General features: G+C 31.8%; 1 pseudogene; it reads right to left on the bottom strand.

Annotated features, from left to right (window-relative positions):
- Nucleotides 1-4883: 4883 nt before the first annotated feature.
- Nucleotides 4884-5753, bottom strand: LOC133204111 (uncharacterized; annotated as a pseudogene).
- Nucleotides 5754-20921: the final 15168 nt, after the last annotated feature.

Genomic DNA, 20921 nt, shown 5'->3' with positions numbered 1-20921 from the left:
ATGATGGATTGCTTAATTTACTAGTACAGTTGTAGTGAACTTTAATGATAAAAAAAACAGCTTTGAAAAAAAAATGACAAGAGGAGATCTTCCTGAAAAAAAAAAATCAGTCTAAAGAATTTCTTGTATTCAAGAAGAAAAAAAAAAGAAAATCTTTAAATAAATAATTATTCATTTTATTAATTAATAAGGTTTTGAAATAAAATGCAAAATTCTAAAGACTAATCTATCCTATTTTCGCATTATTTCTCATTTACATGCATCTTCTAAGGAAATGTAAGTTATTAATTCATAGAAATCCCCGTCTGCATTTATGTTTCTCATCTGTCAGTCAAGATCAAAGGTTCCTGAGTAACATTACTAAATACATATAATTTCGTGTCAACGCGAAAATTTCGCGTAATAACGCGAAAGCAACACACACGTTCATTTGCAAAAGTTTTGCGTTATAATGCGAAAAAATTATTTCTTTAACTACGAAAATGAGTAACATGGGCTTTCGTAGGTTTACTATCATGTACAAACAATTTTACATAAATGTTGAATATGTACGGAAGCCTAGAGGGTCAAATATGGAATATGAAAAAAAAAAAAATAAAAGTCGTAATAATGACTTTTTATCTCGTAATTACGACTATTTATCTCGTTATTACGGCTTAAGAAAGTCGTAAAAACGACTTTTTATCTCGTAATTACGACTTTTTATCTCGTCGTAATTAAGTCGTAATAACGAAATAAAAAGTCGTTATTACGAGATAAAAAGTCCTTATAACGACTTTATTAAGTCGTAATAACGAGATAAAAAGTCGTTATTACGACTTAAGAAAGTCGTGATTACGAAATAAAAAGTCGTTATTACGACTGTATTAAGTCGTAATAACGAGATAAAAAGTGGTTATTACAACTTAAGAAAGTCGTAATTACGAGATAAAAATTCGTAATTACGAGATTAAAAGTCGTTATTACGACTTTAAATATTTTTTTTTATTTTCCTTATGTGACCCTTCTAGGCTTTCGTAAATATGAGAAAGGCGTGGAAACAAATTTTCCAAACTTCTTTCTTAGTTTGGCTTCATGGACTATACCTTTGTTAAGGATCATTTTTAAGACATGTTTTAATCTTATGTATGTATTCTAAAAGTAAATATCAGATACACAGCGCAATAATCGTTATTTATTGAAATGATTTATTTTTTACAGCCTGAAATATAAAAGTAAACAAAGTTGTCATACAATGCGTCATGCAAGCACCATTCATCATACATTTTGCATTTTTTGTTTCAGTATATTTATCCTTTTCTTGCAAATCCATATATAGATACAAACATTAATTTATTTCATGTTAATGACATTAGATCACACTAATTTGCTCTCCCATAAATCGACTTTAATCTAATTTCTTTTACCATCACTTTGATCAATTATATCTTACATTGTGTTTATTAAGATGTTGACCGTTCACGGTAGCTCAGTCGGTAGAGCGCTCGCTTCGTGATCGGGAGGTCGTGAGTTCGAATCTCGGCCGCGACTGACCTAAGTCGATAAAAATGGGTAGCAATTGTTCCTTCGCCATGCGCTCGGCACTTTGAAGTGAAAGTTGCGGGTCCTTCGGATGAGACCTTAAAATCCCAGGTCCCCTGTCACGGCAGGCGTTGGCACGATAAAGATCTCTCACTGCTCACTTGCCCTACGTGCCGAGTAAAGGTCAAAATCTGAAGCCCTTCACCGGTATATGGTGACGTCTCTATATGAGTGAAAAAAAATTCTCAATTGGGAGTAAAACAACATACAATCAATCAATCAATCTTAAGATGTTTATTTAATTTATTAAGGTTTTTTGGAGATGATGAGATAAATTATATTCAATTTTTTCTGTTTAAAAGCGCAACAATGTCATTTGAACAACAGGGAAGTACAGCTAAATATGGCCAGAAAATGTACCTTTTTTCGAACTAGGACTGTCGTGATTAATTAAAGATAACTACTTGATAATGTAAGGTACAATGTATATATTGCTTATATCAGCTTATAAACATTCAACTCTAGTCTACTGTGAATTATTTGTAATATCGCTATGATTTTCTACGACAACCAGCAGCCGGCCCACATGTTGTAAACGTAGAGCACATTTTTCAGTTTCAAGGATGGGGAAGAAAGAGGCAGCTTTTGTTAAATTTTCAATTTGATAAGCATTAAATGAAGTTAATAATCTTTATCAAAATAGAAAATATATCTACGAGGGCTGTTCGGAAATTATTGAGACATTTTGTAAATTTTTCTTTCTAATGAACGTCTTTCGCTGAAAATTTGCATATACGTTTGACAAACATTAAGAATTCATAAAAACAAGAAATATTTTACAAATATTAAATTTCTTCTCTTCAATGCAATGGTATATAAATGTGTCAAAGGTAGGGGTACCCGGCGCAGTCACGAAATCAGATATTGAAAATATGTAACACCAATGTTCAACACCCCGGTGGACCCATAATAAGAGCGAAAATAATTCAATTTATGTATATGATTTTTTAATTTTATTTTGACTTCATGTTGTGCAAGTTTGTTAGAATTCGGATCAGAAATACGGAGATCATTAGAAAAATTAAGTGAGGTAAAGAAATCTGATAACTACGACAAAATGGATTTTGACATCAAGGCGGAGCAGCATGAGACCTAAAATTTTGTGTAGCGCTATGTAAAACTCCTTTCCAGACTGACCAACCTGCTAAAACAATAACAACGAGAAGAAAAAAAAAACATGCCTAAGGGTTTATTACATGTATTTCATTGGTATATATTTTTTTCTAACTTATAATTCAACTACAGTAAAATCAAAAGCTCCGGAAGACCACCGATTTTTACCGTAACGGAATTAATAACGTTGATCCGCATTGCATAAATTGGCACTGCATGATGCTAAGTCATCCTGTATAAATGACACATGAAATATTTACAATAGTGAAGCAACAGCACACATTTTCTAAAGATTCGTTTAAGAAAAGAGACAGTTTAATTTTTGTAGGGTGTATAATTATGATAATAAAGAAAGAAGAGTACACGCTTCCCGATTGTTTCACATGCAAAATCATCTCCGGCTGACGTGACGTCAAAATGACGTAGCGATGCTGCTCCAGGTCAATAGACATATGCATGTTTATTATTTCACCGGAACTTATCTAATTATCCTTTAAATTAGAAATTTTGTATAATTGTTTTGTTCGTTCTTTATAAAATGTTGACGAATTTTCCTGAAATTATCTCTGCCCTTTATGGAGTTAAAGTAATTGTCTCAATAATTTTCGAACAGCCCTCGTATATAAGAGTATATAAGGTGCGAACAAGATGATTAATTCAAAACGCGACTATAATTCAGAATATCCAATCACATTATTATTGCAATATAATTTAACTTACAAAAGTCCTTATATCTATTATATACATTACCTGGGATACATACTCTATATTTTTTCAGATACTTCATGTAATCACATTAGAAACAAATCGATGAACAGTCATCTTTAAATAATTCAAGAATATATGTTATACGTAGAGGAGTGTATAAGAATACATCTCCATTGTTAAGTTGTTTATCATGACATAAATTAGTCATCACTAACTTATTCCATTTTATCCAAGTCCTAGTCAGAAGAGAAATTGTTTCGTAAATGTCTGGAGTTTGTTCCAATATTTTTGGCATAGTTATTCATGGTAAGTTTTCGAGAAAAGTTTCACACCTTCAAACAAAATATTATATACAGAAAAAAAATGTTTTGAGTTTGGAATGCGAAAAATATAAACAAGTTAACCTTTTAGAGTTAATTACCACAACATACCCGTCTCTCTCTCTCTCTCTCTCTCTCTCTCTCTCTCTCTCTCTCTTTTGAATTCCCTCGTCACATTTGCTTTTTTCGGGTGTGTTGACTCCATTCATTTTATTAATTAGATGAAAATATTTTAATTACAGAAGTTTTTCAGAAGTGCTATTCATAATATCTGATATTAAAAAGGGACATTTAAATCATACTATACTAGTCTATTGAAATGATTCCTGGTGTTTCATTATATATAAAATAACACAATTCTTAAATAAATGTGTAATTTTAGTAGAATTACGCATCAAACCTTGAAATATTATCTTATTTCAATAATGAAAGGTTCGTCTCTATGAAACTGCACAATCCGCAAAGGGAGTCTTTACTAGGTTTCAAAACGATTCATAATGATTCAAAAAGTGTTCATGATATTCGACAAAAAATAAAACGCAACTGTTAAATCGTCCGCTAATCATTGATATATCATTTCAAATGCAATTTGTGAAAGAGAAGGAATATTTGATTATTCCTCTACCCAATCAGAAAAATAAGACATTGTTAATATGTTACTGAATTATTATTTATTTTAACAAATATTGACACAATCATATTTAGCCAACAAGAACCTATCATTTCATTTATAAAGACAATCAATTCCTGGAATTAAAGCTTGACAAAAAGAAAGTAAATTTAAAAAAAATAGGAAAATCAATAAATCAATATAGTATATTCTTTTCTTTTTTAAGAAAATGTAGGTAAAATGTCTATATAACTTTTAAAGTACTAATACAAACATATAACAAAATATAGTGTATCCAGTGAAAAGCAACCTTGATGATATTTAAGAAATTGACACTAACCATTCCTTTGTAGTCAGTGACGAAGTTTATTCATTCTCTCAAAGAATAAACAAAACAGTGTTATTCATCGGACTACCACAAGTTGATATGATTAGAAAAAAAATCTAAGTTGACAAACAAGACGTAAACATAAAGAGAAAGCAGGAATTGAAACAATAATGAGCATTATTTTGTAAATAAACTTATATTTTTCTCATGTATTTGTAAACAATTGTATTACTTTTTTTTTAATAAAAGAAGAGTAAATAAATATTTTTTGCAAAGATTTGTAAATATTTTAAAGTATAAATTACACAATTGTAAGATTAACATTTGATAATGCAGATGACATTATTAATAAATTACCTTTTTGATACGCACTGTTACTCTTTGAGTAACAAGCCAGAACAGTAATTTGTACGGCAGAGCTAAGAAAAGAAAGACACATATTTTATATATTTTAATATTCATCCAACAAGGGAGATCACCGGCCTCATCCCAAAATAGAAGAACCTCTTCTTTATATAACCCCATATCTAATTCCATTGATTTTGAACCGCTGCTTCCTTTATTAATTGGTCCATTTTTCTTTCCATAAAAGTTACCCCAAGCTTTCTGAAAGTTATTTTTAACTTGGGCATCTCCACACGCGATTGATACATTTGCTTTAAGTATAACTGGTTTCCTATGTTTATCCTTTGTTCAATATGTCGAAATTGTTTGAGATCTGTAATATCTTCACAAAATCTGTAAGAAAAACTTTCTTTTGATTCAAAATCAACAACATCTCGCTCTTGTTCAAAGCCCTCGGTATGCGATTCTTTATACTTGAAGAGTATTGTGGGTTGTTTCACCATCAATGATCTGATGTAAGCTTTGCAAGTCAAGTCATCAGAGGAAGCGGATCGTTGTCTAGATATTAAATCTTTCTTGATTTCTTGAAATGATCTTAACAAGCTAACCCATCTTAATTGGTCGAAACAGTACATTAAATATCCGAGAAGTCCTACCGCTGAAAAAGAGACAATGACGCCTGTATCAGCTCCTGAGTTTTCTAGAACGCAATCTTTATTCATAAGTAATATTATAGCTATTAGCACCCAGTATAATTACTGAAAGCACCGAAAGGTAAAACGTCTTCAACATATTGATAAAACTGAATCGGTCGTCGAACACAATAGTCCCACCCTTCTTTAAAGGTCCTTTACTGTTCATTCTTACACATGCAAAGTTTATAATCAAGGACAGGAAGAAAATCCCAAAGGGAAAACACCAGCTTAAAATAATGAATATATGTTTAAGTTCCTCTTGAGTTCCACAGTCCATGTTTAAAACTTTATTTTGAAACCCAGAACAGGAATTCAATCCAGTGATGATAAACACAGCCTGGTAATTTAACCGGAATTAAAGTACTCATGAATTAAAACCGTTCCTTTTTAAAAATATGCACGTAGGCAACCATTGATGCATAACAGATACGCATTTAGGCTATTTCTGTATCGTCAAATAGGAAGTTTAATACTTTTAGGTGAATATCAACGAATTCATTGTGCTTTCACTACAATATACATGTATATATTGCAATTCTCTAAATGTGTATATGTGTATGAGTTAATTTGCCTCCAATGTTTTCTTTTCTAAACAGTATTTCTACACACTGACTGTAAATATACAAGGTATACATGTATCATCGTTACAAAACAGAACAGGCGTGTTAATATACATTTACATACCTGTAAACATCTGCGTAAAATTCAATTTGTATTCAAAAGAGCGTATCATTCTCGAAATTACTTTAAAATTATCACCACTGCATGATTCAAATGTGGAGTGATTACACTCTCAAAAGAATTCAACGTGACGTTTTCAGCTCACCAGAGCCAAAGGCTCAAATGAGCTTTTTTGATCGAAAGAGCTAGAGCCACGAACTATCAAAATGTGCCTTAAATTTTAGACAAAATTCAAGTTTGAAATCACAAAGCTTGTCATATGTTATATTATAGTGCACAATGTCATGCTACTCTACATACATATTTTTACCACACAGGCCACCGTCTTTAGCACATGCACAGCATCAAATGTACACTGAAGTTTAAAAACTACTAAAAAACGTTGATTTTACGGTAGTTATTTCAAAATTTGAATGTGGCCACACTCAAGTACCAATTCCAAACTTTGCAGACAGAAAAATATTACATATATGCATCTTTATGCAAAATATCTTGGAGGTACTCGCGTGTGGCCAGTATGAATTTTACATTTTATGAAAGTTGAGCTTTCAGAAATTGAAGCAAGGTCCTCCATTTTAACAGTAATTATGAGTTCATTATATATGTAAATAGCTGAAATTAGTTATAAGTATATCAGATTTATTCTTGATAACTATGTAATCCCTAATCTGTCAATTATTTTGTTGTAGAATATCTTAAAATCACATTTAACATTTGTTATTTCATATAAAATTTAACATTACGTTCTTTTCATTCATGCTTACGTACATCAATTGACAATGACGTCATAATTTGACCTTTTTGACGTCGATTGCATCTGAGCACAGATAAATTGAAGAAGATTGTCAAAATAATTTCATTTAAGAAATAAATAACAAGTTTAAAAACTTCAATGGGAATTGAAGTGGGTCGGTCACGTGATCAAATCCTGTGAAGGCCGAAGAAGATTTGAACACGTACCGACCCACTTCAATTCCCATTGAAGTTTTTAAACTTGTTATTTATTACTTATATATACATTTGAGACGGACAATCGAATGTAATCGAATATAAATATTGCACTAACTGTACGTCGTAGATTTTGACAAATTACGCTAGGTGTAAATCTGCTTAAGAAGCGGTTACGCTTCAAATTCATCTGGCAAAGGATTGTTTTGAAGGGAATATTCTGTGAAAGGCTTCTTGTGATCAATTATTATAGTGAGCATATTGGTGTCTGGGAATTTTTGTATTCATGAGAACCCATATTCGATGTTAAAAAACACAAGAAGTACGTCCGATGTTTGATGCTAAAAAGTTGGAGAAATTTCGGTCGGAAAGGGATGGATGGAGACACTTGTCCGGACCAGATAACAAAATTTGATCAAAAACATAAAATCTACGATTTCAGTAAGGCATATTTATTAATTTATGATGTTGACATGGAGACACTGGCGACAGCTTACATTGTGAAGACAACGTCACAAACGATCTCGATGATGGAGGTGTGCATACCGAACTTCCAAAGTGCAGTGTTTGTCAGCTGTTTGTGGCGTGATTGCATTACATTGATATTTTTCAACAGATTTTCAAATCTATTGTGAGTAAAGTTTAATGGAAAAAAAAATTATAGCATTCAGAGGTCTGCGAGAAAAATAAGGATAAACGTTGAGACTGTGCAGCTCAGACATGAAACTTATAACACATAGTTTTCTATTCTCTATGTAAAATCGATCAAGAACTGTATCAAATACTCGTTTACATTGTAAATAAAATGATTATTATTTTACTTGCGTATTTTGTACATTTTTATGCATGAAAAACATGCTATATTGCTTAGTGGAGTTAGGCTTTTTATGTAGATATTACTGCGCTGTGTGATTAGGTCACGTAATGACCTATGACCTTCGAAAAACTTCATACAGGTATGAAGATATTTGCTCTCTGCATGTTTATATAATAGAGATATACCACAAATGTATATATTAATAAATAATTGAAAAGTGTCGAGATCCAGTTTCCAATTAGTTGCCAGTACTAGATGTAAAACGTATTTTTTTGGCAGATTATTTATATTAATAAAAACTCAAAGGTTATTTTCTACAATACATACAATACGCAAAAATCATGCGAGTTTTGTACATGAAGCGGAAGTAATTTGATTTGTTCATCACACACTATTTTAAATGAAAAAATCTCTCTCTCTCTCTCTCTCTCTCTTGTCTTAGCTTCTTTTTCTTCTTTATAAGCCTTTCACGATGTCTTAGACTTCCTCTTAGAACCTTTCCTATAGACTTCTATACTACATAATTAGCCTACCTATTTTACGATGTCCTTTTTTTCAAGTGTAAGAAGCGATACATCAATACTACAAGTATTAAACATTTTTGAAAAGAGCTCATTTAGAGACACTTTTAAGTTTGAACAAAATAGGGGATCACACCCGTTTAAACTTTTTTTTTTTTTTTTTTTTGGACGAACATAGAAAAGAGAAAAAAAAACTTCTCCAACGCGTGGGGGGGGGGGGGATTACACAACTCGGAAAATGTTTTGACAAGGAAAAAAAACATATTTCCTGAAAGAGGGTGCGAGCGGAAGATAGACTCTTCTTACCAACTGACAGGAGTCCGTGTTTCTTGTGTGGAAGGACATCTATCGGTTACTTTATTATAGAAATAAATAACTCTTAAATTGAATAACTGCGGACCCCATCCCCTCTATGTACAGATCCACGCATACGTGTATGAATCATTTTATATCTATAGAAAAGTGTCCGATCCAATGTCAAATGTGTCCGAAATTCTATTACATCTGAATGCATTTTGAGGTAAAATACCGAGGTGATCCAATTAAAATGAAAAAAAAGAGTTAAACTTTTAGTAAATCTAACTCACGATTTGCACACATTGGTTATATAAAATAAAGTAAAAGACAGCGACACTACGATGTCAGTCATGCCTTTCCAATACATGTATTTTGGACTCTCATTTGCTATTAGGTGGTTTGCCTACCGGCTTTCTAAATCACATCTAGGGTTATCAGACAAAGCATGGATCGGACAGCTTTAACAGATTAGATCATTAAGTTAAGAAATAAGATTCAAATGATTAATAGTTTTATCTATAAATAGTAGGTAATCCCTGCGGAAGTGACGTAAAAAATATTACTTGAAGGGATGACAAAAAAAATAAAGCTTAATTTTGAAATATGAATAGTTCAAAACATACATTATTGTCACTCAATATTATATACCAACTATTTTAAAACTACAATAAACGCAAAATTGGGACATTCACTAAGACTGGTAGTTTAAATGGTTTGGCTTCAATTATTAAAAATTGTGGCAAGGTGGTAATTTTGAATAGAGGAGCAGGAGGAGAAGAGCGATCAAAAAGATTATTTAATGAATAAAAAAGTAGAGGCAGGGGTTCAAACATAATTTGACCCTTCTCCTTTCCCGGGTATCACTCTTCTGGCCGTGCGTAACGATTTTAAATTATATATTTATTTTATAAACAAATAAATGTGATATTGGAGACAAGCAACAATCATTTACTGATTTAAATGCTTGAACTGTTCAACAATATAACAAAGGATAAACATAGGCGCAGTTTCTTATGTAGTACACTCTAATGTATGTGTTTCGAAATTAAAACGCGTGTGTTACGTTGTTCCGCTACAACAGCCCCCCCCCCCCAAAAAAAAAAAAAATGGAAGCGATAGTACGTAATAAATAAATAAAAAAAAATAAATCATAATTCTGCTTTTAGGGCGAGATATATACCTGATAGAAAAAAAAAAAAAAAAAAAAAAAAAAAAAAAAAAAAAAAAAAACTGAACTCATATACGTGTAATAAGGGGAGGGAGTTAAGATTTTTTTTAATTGTCTAACATCGATAATTATTGTACTGGGAACTTTATGTAAATATTTATTTGAATCAACAAGAGAAATAACATTTGTTTACAATATAATAAAAAAAAGTACGTAATAATTAAATTTCAATCAACATTTATCATATTTAGTTTTGAAAGGGAGGTTATGTTGAAAACTATGTGAATTGAGTTTAATGTTAGAAATTAAACTTTTGATCTCGTCACATAATTTGAATCAAATAAAAAATATCCATAATTTCTAGCGGCTTATGATATAACTCTAGAAATCTCAGACTTAGGGCTAGAAAGTTTTTGTTCAGTTCTGTATATACATGTATGTATTTAAAACAAAATTATTCTGTAAGTTATTTTTTTTTTTTGAAAATCGGCGAGGCATTCAATTGTTTAAATATACTTCATTGTCAAAACGCACATATGAATCGGAAACAAGTTCTTCACACTCACAAAACTACTCTCCTCTAATAATTCAATTTGAATTTAATAAGAATAAGATCTTTATAGGTTCAGATTCTCGCTAGGAAAGGGATTTGAAAATTACCGCACTGGACGTCACTTTCATTTGAAAACGATTGTTTGCAGTTATCCAGGTCAGACAAAGCTTTCCAGAATTTATTTTATCAGAAAATAATGTAGTATGTAGCAGTAAGTCATATGTCTATAGTATTAGATACTTTTATACATAACTAGGACTTATGTGTACTTTCATAAAATAATACACAGTCTAGGGGACACCGATTATTCTTACATGTACTATAGGATATAATGCAACCAGTTTACACTCGCGAGCAGTTATCATAAATTGCAACATGAAATCAACACAGACCTTCTTTTTATAATATATTGATAAACTATCATGATGCTGATCAGATACTTCTCTATTCCAATTTTAAGGGTTTTTTTTTAATAGTTTATGTGATTGCAATGGAATTTATTAACGACGTAACGATGTAAAGCATTTAACGTTACGTTACAAATAATGACGTTCCTCATGCAAATTTCAATCAAAACAATGCCATACTGTAAAATCTCTTCTTGAAAAAGTATAATAGATATCTAAAAAAGAAAAACAGTAATGAAAAGCTAAAAGTCTATGCTATCTATATTGAAATCCTCATTAATTTTGGAGTTAAGGCACATTTCGATGGTTCGTGGCTCTAGCTCTTTGTCCGTTGTCTGGCGTTGTCGTCATTGTCTTAGATGTCGACGTAAACTTTCCACCTTTTCCACAGGGTGGGGCCACAATAGAGGATCAAATTTTACATAGGAATATATAGGAAAAAATGTTGAAAACTTTTTTCAAGAATAGGAAAGTCTTGTTGAGTCATATTCATATGGAAGCATATGTATCGTAGATTTATGTTTCGTTTAAATCATGACCCCGGGATAAGGGTGGGGCCACAATGGGGGATCAAAGTTTTACAAAGTAATATATAGGAAAAAAATCTTGAAAAAATGTTCTTCTCAAGAACAGCAAAGCCATGCTAATTAGTCATATTATTATGGAAACATCCTCAGGTCGTCGAGATTCAGGTTTGTTCAAATCAAGACCCCTGGGGATTGAGTGGGGCCACAATTGGGGATTAAAGTTTAACATGAATAGTATAGAGGAAAGAATCTTGAAAATTCTTCTTCTCAAGAATGGCAAAATCTTGTGAAGTCATACTTATATGAAAGCATCCGCAGGTAGTGTAGACTTAGATTTGTTCAAATCCTGACGCCTTGGGGTAGGACGGGTTCACGATGGGGAATCAATTTTTTATATTGAAATATAAAGGTCATGAAAAGAATATAAGGGATATATCAATTAAAATGTTCATTTCAAGAAATTCAAAGCCATTCGTATCATTCAGAAGCATCCTCAGGTAGAGTAGTATCACTTGTGTTCCAATCATCTCCCTGGATGTAAGATTAGGCCTCAGTAGTAGATCAAATGTCAAAACCACATTTATATTAAAAGTTTTCAATACTGAACTGATTTCTGCATTTTCCTATCTAAATAGTTCAGGTGAGCGATGTGGCCCCTGGGCCTCTTGTTTGGAGATAGATTCTCTATTTGTGAATTTCGTTTTCTTCCGATGATATTTATAAAGACCATTCAATTGAAATATGAGAGTTTACTCTTTAAACTTATAATTGATTTTTATCTGCTTTGCAAGTGATAATTTAATTGTCACAGATCTTTTTTTTCTTTCAATAATTTGTAACGAAAGTGTTCGAAGTGACTTTTTTTTATTTTCGATATCAATTTAAAGGTAATTTTACAATGTTAATCTAGGTGTGTCGATTTCCTCATCTTTTCATTCAGATAATGTAATATCTTACAAAAATGATGTTTAAACATTCTTCTAACTGAAAAGTTTTCAAATCCTTATTTCTCTTGTTTGACAACTAATCTTGTTAAGGTGAAGATCTAGTAACTGAGTTTTGAAAGCCTTTTGATGCCAGATCCATTATGATGTCAAATTAATACGAACTTACTTTTTCCCGTACTTCACATGTGACAGCTATCTCGTACATATGTATTATGTAGAAAGCGAAGCAATTTCACCGTCAATTTTAAATCATGTTAAAATTAATTTTCAATCTAATGTTAATTTTAAAAAAAGTCTTGAACATGCAAAGTACCTTTTCTTCTGAGAGACTGTAGGCAAATGGATACATTTTATTTGTGTGTTGTGGAAAACTTCTCAATTTATAGCTGATGTTCTTCACTTTCCTTTGAATATGACATTTTAAATCTACTCATCAATACATTGGGTTATACTTTGGAAGATAGTTATTGTCATTAAGTTATTCTAGTATGAATTTTCTGAAAAGACATTTTAGACACACTATATTGACACATGTTCAATGTCAATGTTCGAAAACAACACATTGTAAAAAATTGTCCGTCAAATAAAGAAACTCTTCTTATTGTATCCAATTAAGGAATAGTGTCCGTTGTTCGACACACTGATAGTATCAATTATAATTTAAAACTTTGCTATACCATAGAAAAAAATCATGTTACCCTGTCTCCTCCAACCACTTATTATGTAAAAATATATTGTTACCGCTTGCTGTATGTGTGTAGGGGGAAGGGATGAGTGGAAGGTTGAAGATTGAGTAAAATACGAGAATAATATTGGTTAAAGTACAGTGCTACCTCGGTTTATTACCAAATTTTGTCCAAGACAGGTTTTGGCATTAAAGCAAGGGTGCCAATATAAGGAATTCTGCCATAAATTACAATTCAGTGGGTAATCAAAACAAAATAAATAGATTACGTAATTTACTTCAGTTACAATCTGTTTATGTCATGCTTGTGCACATATGTATAAGGGTAGCTCTTTATTTTGTTTTTGTTTTTTTTTTTTAAAGTCATTTTTTTTTTTGGTTTACAATATTTTGACTGAAAAAAAAAATTTCAGAATATTGAATACATCCATTCCCTTTCGTCATGCTCTGAGAATATAATAGCCCGATAACAAAGATGTCTGTAGCCGTTATACTCTCTCGGTGTAAAAAAGTTTTTGAGAATTATCATTAATTTCATCTGAATCGAAAGTAGATTATTTTACCGTCTCAAGAATGTTTCAATCAGTTAGAAAGTTCGGTTGGTAAAGCATCATGACTGACGAATGGTAAATCACATGTCAGAATACGTTAACCCATTGTAATAAACATGTACCTGTGTACTTCTCTTCCGATTTTGTTTGATATTTATCAATCAACCCAATATATGCCCAACAATTGAGGTAACGGAATCCCCAATATTTTTACGTGCGGAATTATAGTAGTCTAAAAATAGAGGTGGGGTTTCCTTTTTGATCGATAGAATGGCTTCTTAATCTAAGGGGACACAAGTTAATTTTTGCATTTATTATGGTTTTGTGCATTATCCATGAAAAGCAATAATCGGTAATTTACAATCAAATAGATCGAATGTTGATCAATCAATTTTTTTTTTCGTAATCCAAAATTTGTGCGTTTTCTCTTTCCTGAACGTTTTCATTATTGTAATGAAATACTTCTATCTTATAACAACACGCCACAGACATTGCTTATTTGGAGCTCCATTCAACAATAATCTTTAATTTAGCTAAATTCCTTGTCTATCCAGTTACGCTTCACCGAAACCACCGTCGTAGCAGGGGTGTGTTTTCCGAATTACCAAAACGCTCTAGATAATTGGCATTGTCATCGAGGGTTTTCCTAATCTAATTAGACCTTTAGTTTTCCAAAACCAGTTGCGTATGGCAATAAGCAGGGGTGGCAATATAACAGGTGTTTTAACACAGGGGGAAATCCGTTCCTCGAGAATTCCTGGCAACTGCCGAGGGTGGCAGTATAACGGAGAGCAATATACCGAGGTAGCACTGTATTCTGCGCTAAAGGAGACAAGTGAAGAAGCAGTCTCTAGTTCTTCAAGCAGTACACTGTTCTTGAGTATCCTCTTGCACCTCTAGCTTTTCTCTTACTAGCATATCGTATATCAATGTTTCATTGCTCGTTCTTTCCAAAAAATAGACACTTTAGTTTGTTGCTGGAACCTTTCTTAAGCCTGCAATTATCCCTATGTTTTTTGCAATAAATCTGTGTTTTCTAGAGCTTCGGAAAGATTAAAAAATTTATTTAATTCACTTCATTCATTGTCATGATGTAATACATATCAATAGAATTTTCCCGTAAAGTGCAGAGCGACAATTATGAGCTTATAGAGTGGTAAGGAGAAGGAAAATTAACCAGTGAAAAATAGAATTAAAAAACATTCCTATTTAGGTTGCCTAAGAGATACACAGTGTCCACAAAATTGCTTCGAAATTATTTGGAAATTCCGTTCATTTGCATACAAAGCGAGTAAAATGTCAGGCAGCGACATAATGATAGGCAAATACTGGTACATGTAGTCCCACTTTACCAAGTCTAATAAGATGGGATGGATGTTCTTTGTTGTTTGCTGCAAACTTTTGACTGGACCATTGTAGAGATTTTTCCTAAATTTTGTAACTTGCAGCTGCACCATCAATTGTAGAATAGTGAGATGTGGAGGAAAACATAGCAGTCTGCAATGTATGGATTATTTGCAAATTTAGAATTCTGAACAAAAAATAATATAGGAACAATAAATTAATAAAATCAGAGAAAATTCGGATTATAGTGGAAACGTCTAAATTCTTTGATTTGAAGTGATGGTGTAAGTGTTCTATTATCATTTTTATAGTTTCATTACGCCGAGTAAGATATTTTCACTACTATTTGAAGGACATTAAGGGAATTCCAAAAAATTGAATATCCGCCATTTAGAATTTCCATTTCGACCTCTTTATCGCCATTTTCATGAATGCCAGCATATTTTTTTTCGGATTGAGCATACTCAAAATAGGTTAAAAACCAAGCTGGAACAAACAATAAGTAGAGGTATTTCTCTTTAAATCGGACCAGATATCCCAAGCTCTTTGAAAGTCAGCTCTCCACAATTGATACTTTGGTTGTAAGAACAACTGGATTCCGATGGTTTATCCTTTTCTAATACGTCGAAGTTGTTTTAGATCAGTAATATTTTCACAAAATCTTTAAGAAAAGCTTCCCCTTCTTTCCAAATTAACAACTTCAAACTATTGTTCATCTATGCTCTCAGTATGAGATTCTTTATACTAGGATTGATAGCGGGTCGTTTTGCCATTGATGATCTGATGTCAGTTTTGCACGTCAAGTCATCTGCGGAATTTTCCTTGATTTCCCAAAATGTTTTAAACAAGTCTTCCCTTCTCAATTGATCGAAACAGTATACATAAAATAGTCCTAAAAAAAAAAATTTAAAAATTAAAAAAAAAAAATAATAAAAACAATGACGCCTGTACAAGCTTCTGAGCTTTCTAGAACACAATCTCTATTGAAAAGTAAAATTTTAGCTATCAGCACCGAATATAAAATTATTACTGAAAGCACCGGACAGTTAAAGTAGTATGGGATACCTCCACGTTATGACGTATTTCCGTTTGAAGTATTGTTTTGATTTGCATGAGTGCTTATTATCGGGTCAAAATTTGTAGATACACCGTTGAAAAGAACACTCTGAAGCCTATTTCAATGCAAGTTCTCACAAGTCGGCATTTTAAGTAAAAACAGACAAAAAAATCGCAAGTATATAAATTTACCTTTAATTGTACAACGGACATTTAAAAAAGCAAACCCCTGTAAAAGGTAGTTTCAACATTGCTGCTTTTGAACACTTTTAAGCAAAAGCTGTATTTCAATTGTTTGAGCAACTGTACAGCACCTTGTGTGCGGTGAGGCATGGATAAGTGCGATTACTTCACATTGTGCTGAATTATCACCAATCAATTATCACGTTAACCAAAGCTGGACTTTTTTGTTATTTAATTCAAGAAGTAACTGTTTGGTCACAAATCAGCTAGCTGTTGTATATAGTCCCAAAACGTTCAGATGAATGCAATTGCTCTGAACAAGACACGTCCTGGAAAGCGATTGTCCATGCATTGTTTTCAAAACCGCTCAAAGTTGAAAACTACAAAGTGCGATTTTTTTATGGTTGGGAAAAAATGCTCATCATTTCTAAAATAGCACCCAGGTTTTTTCAACCCTTGGAAAATAAAGAAGGATAACTCTTCCGCTCGGATCTTTTAATTCAAAAAATTTTGAATGCATTTTATATTTTCCATTTATATATATATTTTCAATTTGTTTATTTCACTTTGCTAACATATTAAGATACATTCTTATTGTAGACTTTCATGAAATGTTATCCGTCTGTTTTCAAGAAATAAAGTTTTCCCAGTTTTTTACGCTTATTTTTTGTTGAAAATTAAAAAAATACTAAGACATATTTCTTGTCATTTTTGTTTTTATAAACACTTTATATTAGCAAACGCCTGCCTATAATATTTAGCTTATGAAAAAAGAATTATGCAAGAAAAAAAAATCGTTTTTGTATTTCTCATTTAAATAATAAAAAAAATATTAAAATTACACTTTAATATACTGAAAGGTGGGGGTATTTCAAATCCTTCTAATTTGGGTACATAAATATGTAGGAGAAGTTTCGTTTGGTATCCCATACCACCTTAAACGCCTTACACATATTGATTAACCATCCGTCGTCAAATACAATAGTTCCATCCTTCTTTACGAAGCGCCTTCCATTCATTACTACACTAACAAAGTTTATAATCAAAGATAGGAAGAAAAACCCAAAAGAAAAAGTTCAGGATAAAATAATGAATATCTTAAAAAAGGTCCCCCTGAGACCCACAGTTCAAGTTGAAACTTGATTTTGAAACGCGGAAAAGAAATACAAACCAGTGTAACTACCGTATAACGGGTATTTTCTGCGGTTGTCCAATTTTTGCGGAATTTTGCGGATAGGACAAATCCGCAAAAATTACAATCGCAAAATATTTTTCAATATTTCTTCAGATATATATTTTATACATGCAAGTATGATAAGTTGTGCGTATGTCACAGGATTCTCATTAACGCAAGAACCTGCGTACTGGACGCAGCAAAATTATTTGGGACGCAAGGTTCTTAAAAACGATGCGTCCGCAGACTCATGAGTGGACACGTCCTCGTTAGCGAAAAATTCGGATGTCATCAAAATTCGAAGATTTTAGATGTCAGGATTTGTCCACAACATATTGAATCAAAACGTTCCTGTAAATAATATCAATTTAATAATTTTATACAAAAACATCTTTTCTTACCTATTTCTTTATTTTATACGGATATGCATGTAGGCCTACATGTAAATGATTAAAAGACATTTTGCAATTATTCGTCCAAACTCCCATAGCTGCAAACAACACATATTAGCTTTTCTTTCTTTCTTTAACACTTTTTTCCAATCTTGTGTTTTATCTTGAGACCATAATTACTGCTTGTATACACAATGTGGCTCGATTGTCTCGTGAATTTCACTCAATGCAGACGACTGACAGGACTAGTTACGCCTCATTGCACATGACACCTGTGATTGTATACGGTCAACTTTAGGTTACTTGATTATGCAACTGTTTGTTTGAGCTTAAAATTATATAAACACCAGGTTAATTTGATGGCAATTACTATAAGTGTATTTTTAGAATATGGCTTGGATGCATTAATTATCTATATATTTAAACATTTTGATAGATCGCATAAAACGTTTGTTACAATGTAGAATAAAGATTTTTATTGTTGTTTGGGTGGACTGATACTGTAATAATTCATTTCAATTGGGACTCGACATAAATTTACAAAGACTAACGGTAACTAAAAGATAGTAGTTTAATTAAGCTTAATAGCTTAATACCAGTTCTCATGCACCTTTGATCAATATGTCTCAATGAATTTATAAAACGTAAACATGGCAGCTATCTGATAATTCATAGAGTTTGGTGATCATACCCAGTATATATTTTTTTTGCGGTATAATGCAATCGCAGAAATTGAAATCGCAGGAATTAATTTGCTATCATCTAGGGGTTAAATCGCAAAAATTTCCAACCGCAGAAAATACCCGTTATACGGTAATTCAACCGGTTTTGAACTGCTTATGAATGAAAATCTTTTCCTTTGATCTGTTCTTAAGCGACCATTGATGCATGACATATATGCATTTAAACTATCTGTGTTCTATAAAAAAAGAAAAAGAAAGTTTGATAATTTCGCGTGAACATCTACCATTTCATTCTCATTTTACTACAAATCATATTCTGCAATTCTCGTGATATTTATGTATTACCGTTCATTATTTTCTCCATGTTTTCCCTTGTAGTTAGTTATTTGTATACATTCTATGCAAAGATACGTTATATCATCGTTATAAATGTTATAAATAGTAACAGGTGTGTTTATGTACATTTGCATACCTGTAAACATCTGCGTAAAAGTCAGTGTGTAATCAGAAGTGTTATCATTCTCAAAATAACTTTAATCAAAGCAAAAGTTCATGTTTCAAGCCTAAAAGCGTCACACCCAAAAAAAGAATAAGCATAAATTCTCGATTTGTGCATTCGGTTTGGATCCAATAATATTCATAAAGAACAGTCAATTTTAATATTCGAGAATCACTTTCAAAATTATAATTAAGTTATATCTGTAAGAAAAATTTAATTGTCAAAAACTCATTCGTTTTTACCCATGGTTTTGTAATTAAGGTAGTTCGATCCTTCATACAAATGTCTCTAAATTCTGAAAGTAATGAGTATTTACCCACGGTTATTCTCCAAACTTCATCGTTAAAGTAAATCATATTATATAGGGAAAATTAGTAAATTTCCAAAACATTTTCAGGAAATACAAAAAACACATTATATGTATTTTCTAATTGGAAATTGATCAACAAAACATTCTAGGATGAAAAAGTATAGGTACATGTATCCAGGCTTTTGACGAAAATAGCATGATTTTTTTTTTATGATTATAAGGTACTTAAGTTTCTTCATTTTACTAGTACTTCAATCATTCTATAATGCATAGTGTATAAAAATTAAAGCGTTTCCTATCATTACAAATACCATAAATTACTTCTTATTTCATATCACGCTAATAAATATTGGTATCTAAGGTTAGATTAATGGAAAGTCGATTTCTTTAAATATGTATTTTAAAAAAAGTATTTTAATGGGTACAGATATCATTTTTTAAAGTCCGTCTTCAAAGAACATTGAATCACATTTAGACGCATGAAATGAAAATTGTTGCATGAAAAGATTTCAATTTCAAGCTTCATTTGTAAACCTTTTTGAATTAAATTATAAATTAAAGAGTTATCCTTCCTGGCTGAGGATCGGATATTCGTAAAGTACTTCTGTGCTGTGCTGTGGTATTTCTGTGCTTTTTTTTTATCATTTCAAATTTTATCATAAATGTTAATCTAGATATGTCGAGGTACTTTACTACATACATGTACTCATTTTGATGATTTAAGTATCTTACATTCATGATATTTGATTGATTGATTGAAAGTTGTTTTACGTTCGGTTCGAGAAATTTTCACTATATAGAGACGTCACCATATACCAGTGAAGGGCTTCAAATTTAGACCTTTACTCGGAACTCACGGTCATTGAGCAGTGAAGGTTCTTTATCGTGAAAAGGGGCCTCGGTTTTTAAAGTCTCATCCAAAATACCCGCATCTTTCACTTCAAAGTGCCAAGCGTCTGGCAAAGGAATAGTTGCTACCTATTTTTTATCGCGAGCGTGATTCGAAAACATGACTTTCAGATCACGTTCTACCGACTGAGCTACCATGACAGTCCATGATATTAGATTATAAAATCATGAAGTTAAAATGTCGTTTGACCTTGTAATTGTTTTGTTCTCTTGCCAGACGACTAACGTTGTTTCTGTTAAGGTCAAGATTTGGTAATGAAATGAAGTAATGGTATGGAGATAACGAACAGTAATCAAGCTCAGACAACCATTGAAAGAAATTAATGCAAAACGGGAGCAGTGTAAATGAGTGTAGCAAACCACTTATTGCCGGATTCATTATGATGTCAACATTTTCCCAGTACTTTACATGTGACAGAAATTTTAACCTTATGTAGAAAATGAAGCATATCCACGCATTTGATTTGCAATCATGTTAAAAGTAACCTGGATACTCATATGTAGTCTAATATTATTTTAAAGAAATCAAAAACAAACGAATAACATATACCTGAACATTTCTATTCAAT

The sequence above is a fragment of the Saccostrea echinata genome, unplaced genomic scaffold (genome assembly GCF_033153115.1).
Source record: "Saccostrea echinata isolate AGI-Se365-2 ecotype Australia unplaced genomic scaffold, CSIRO_AGI_Sech_v1 ptg000052l, whole genome shotgun sequence".
NCBI classification, from domain to species: Eukaryota; Metazoa; Mollusca; class Bivalvia; order Ostreida; family Ostreidae; genus Saccostrea; species Saccostrea echinata.
This window is presented reverse-complemented; position numbering and strand designations above follow the sequence as displayed.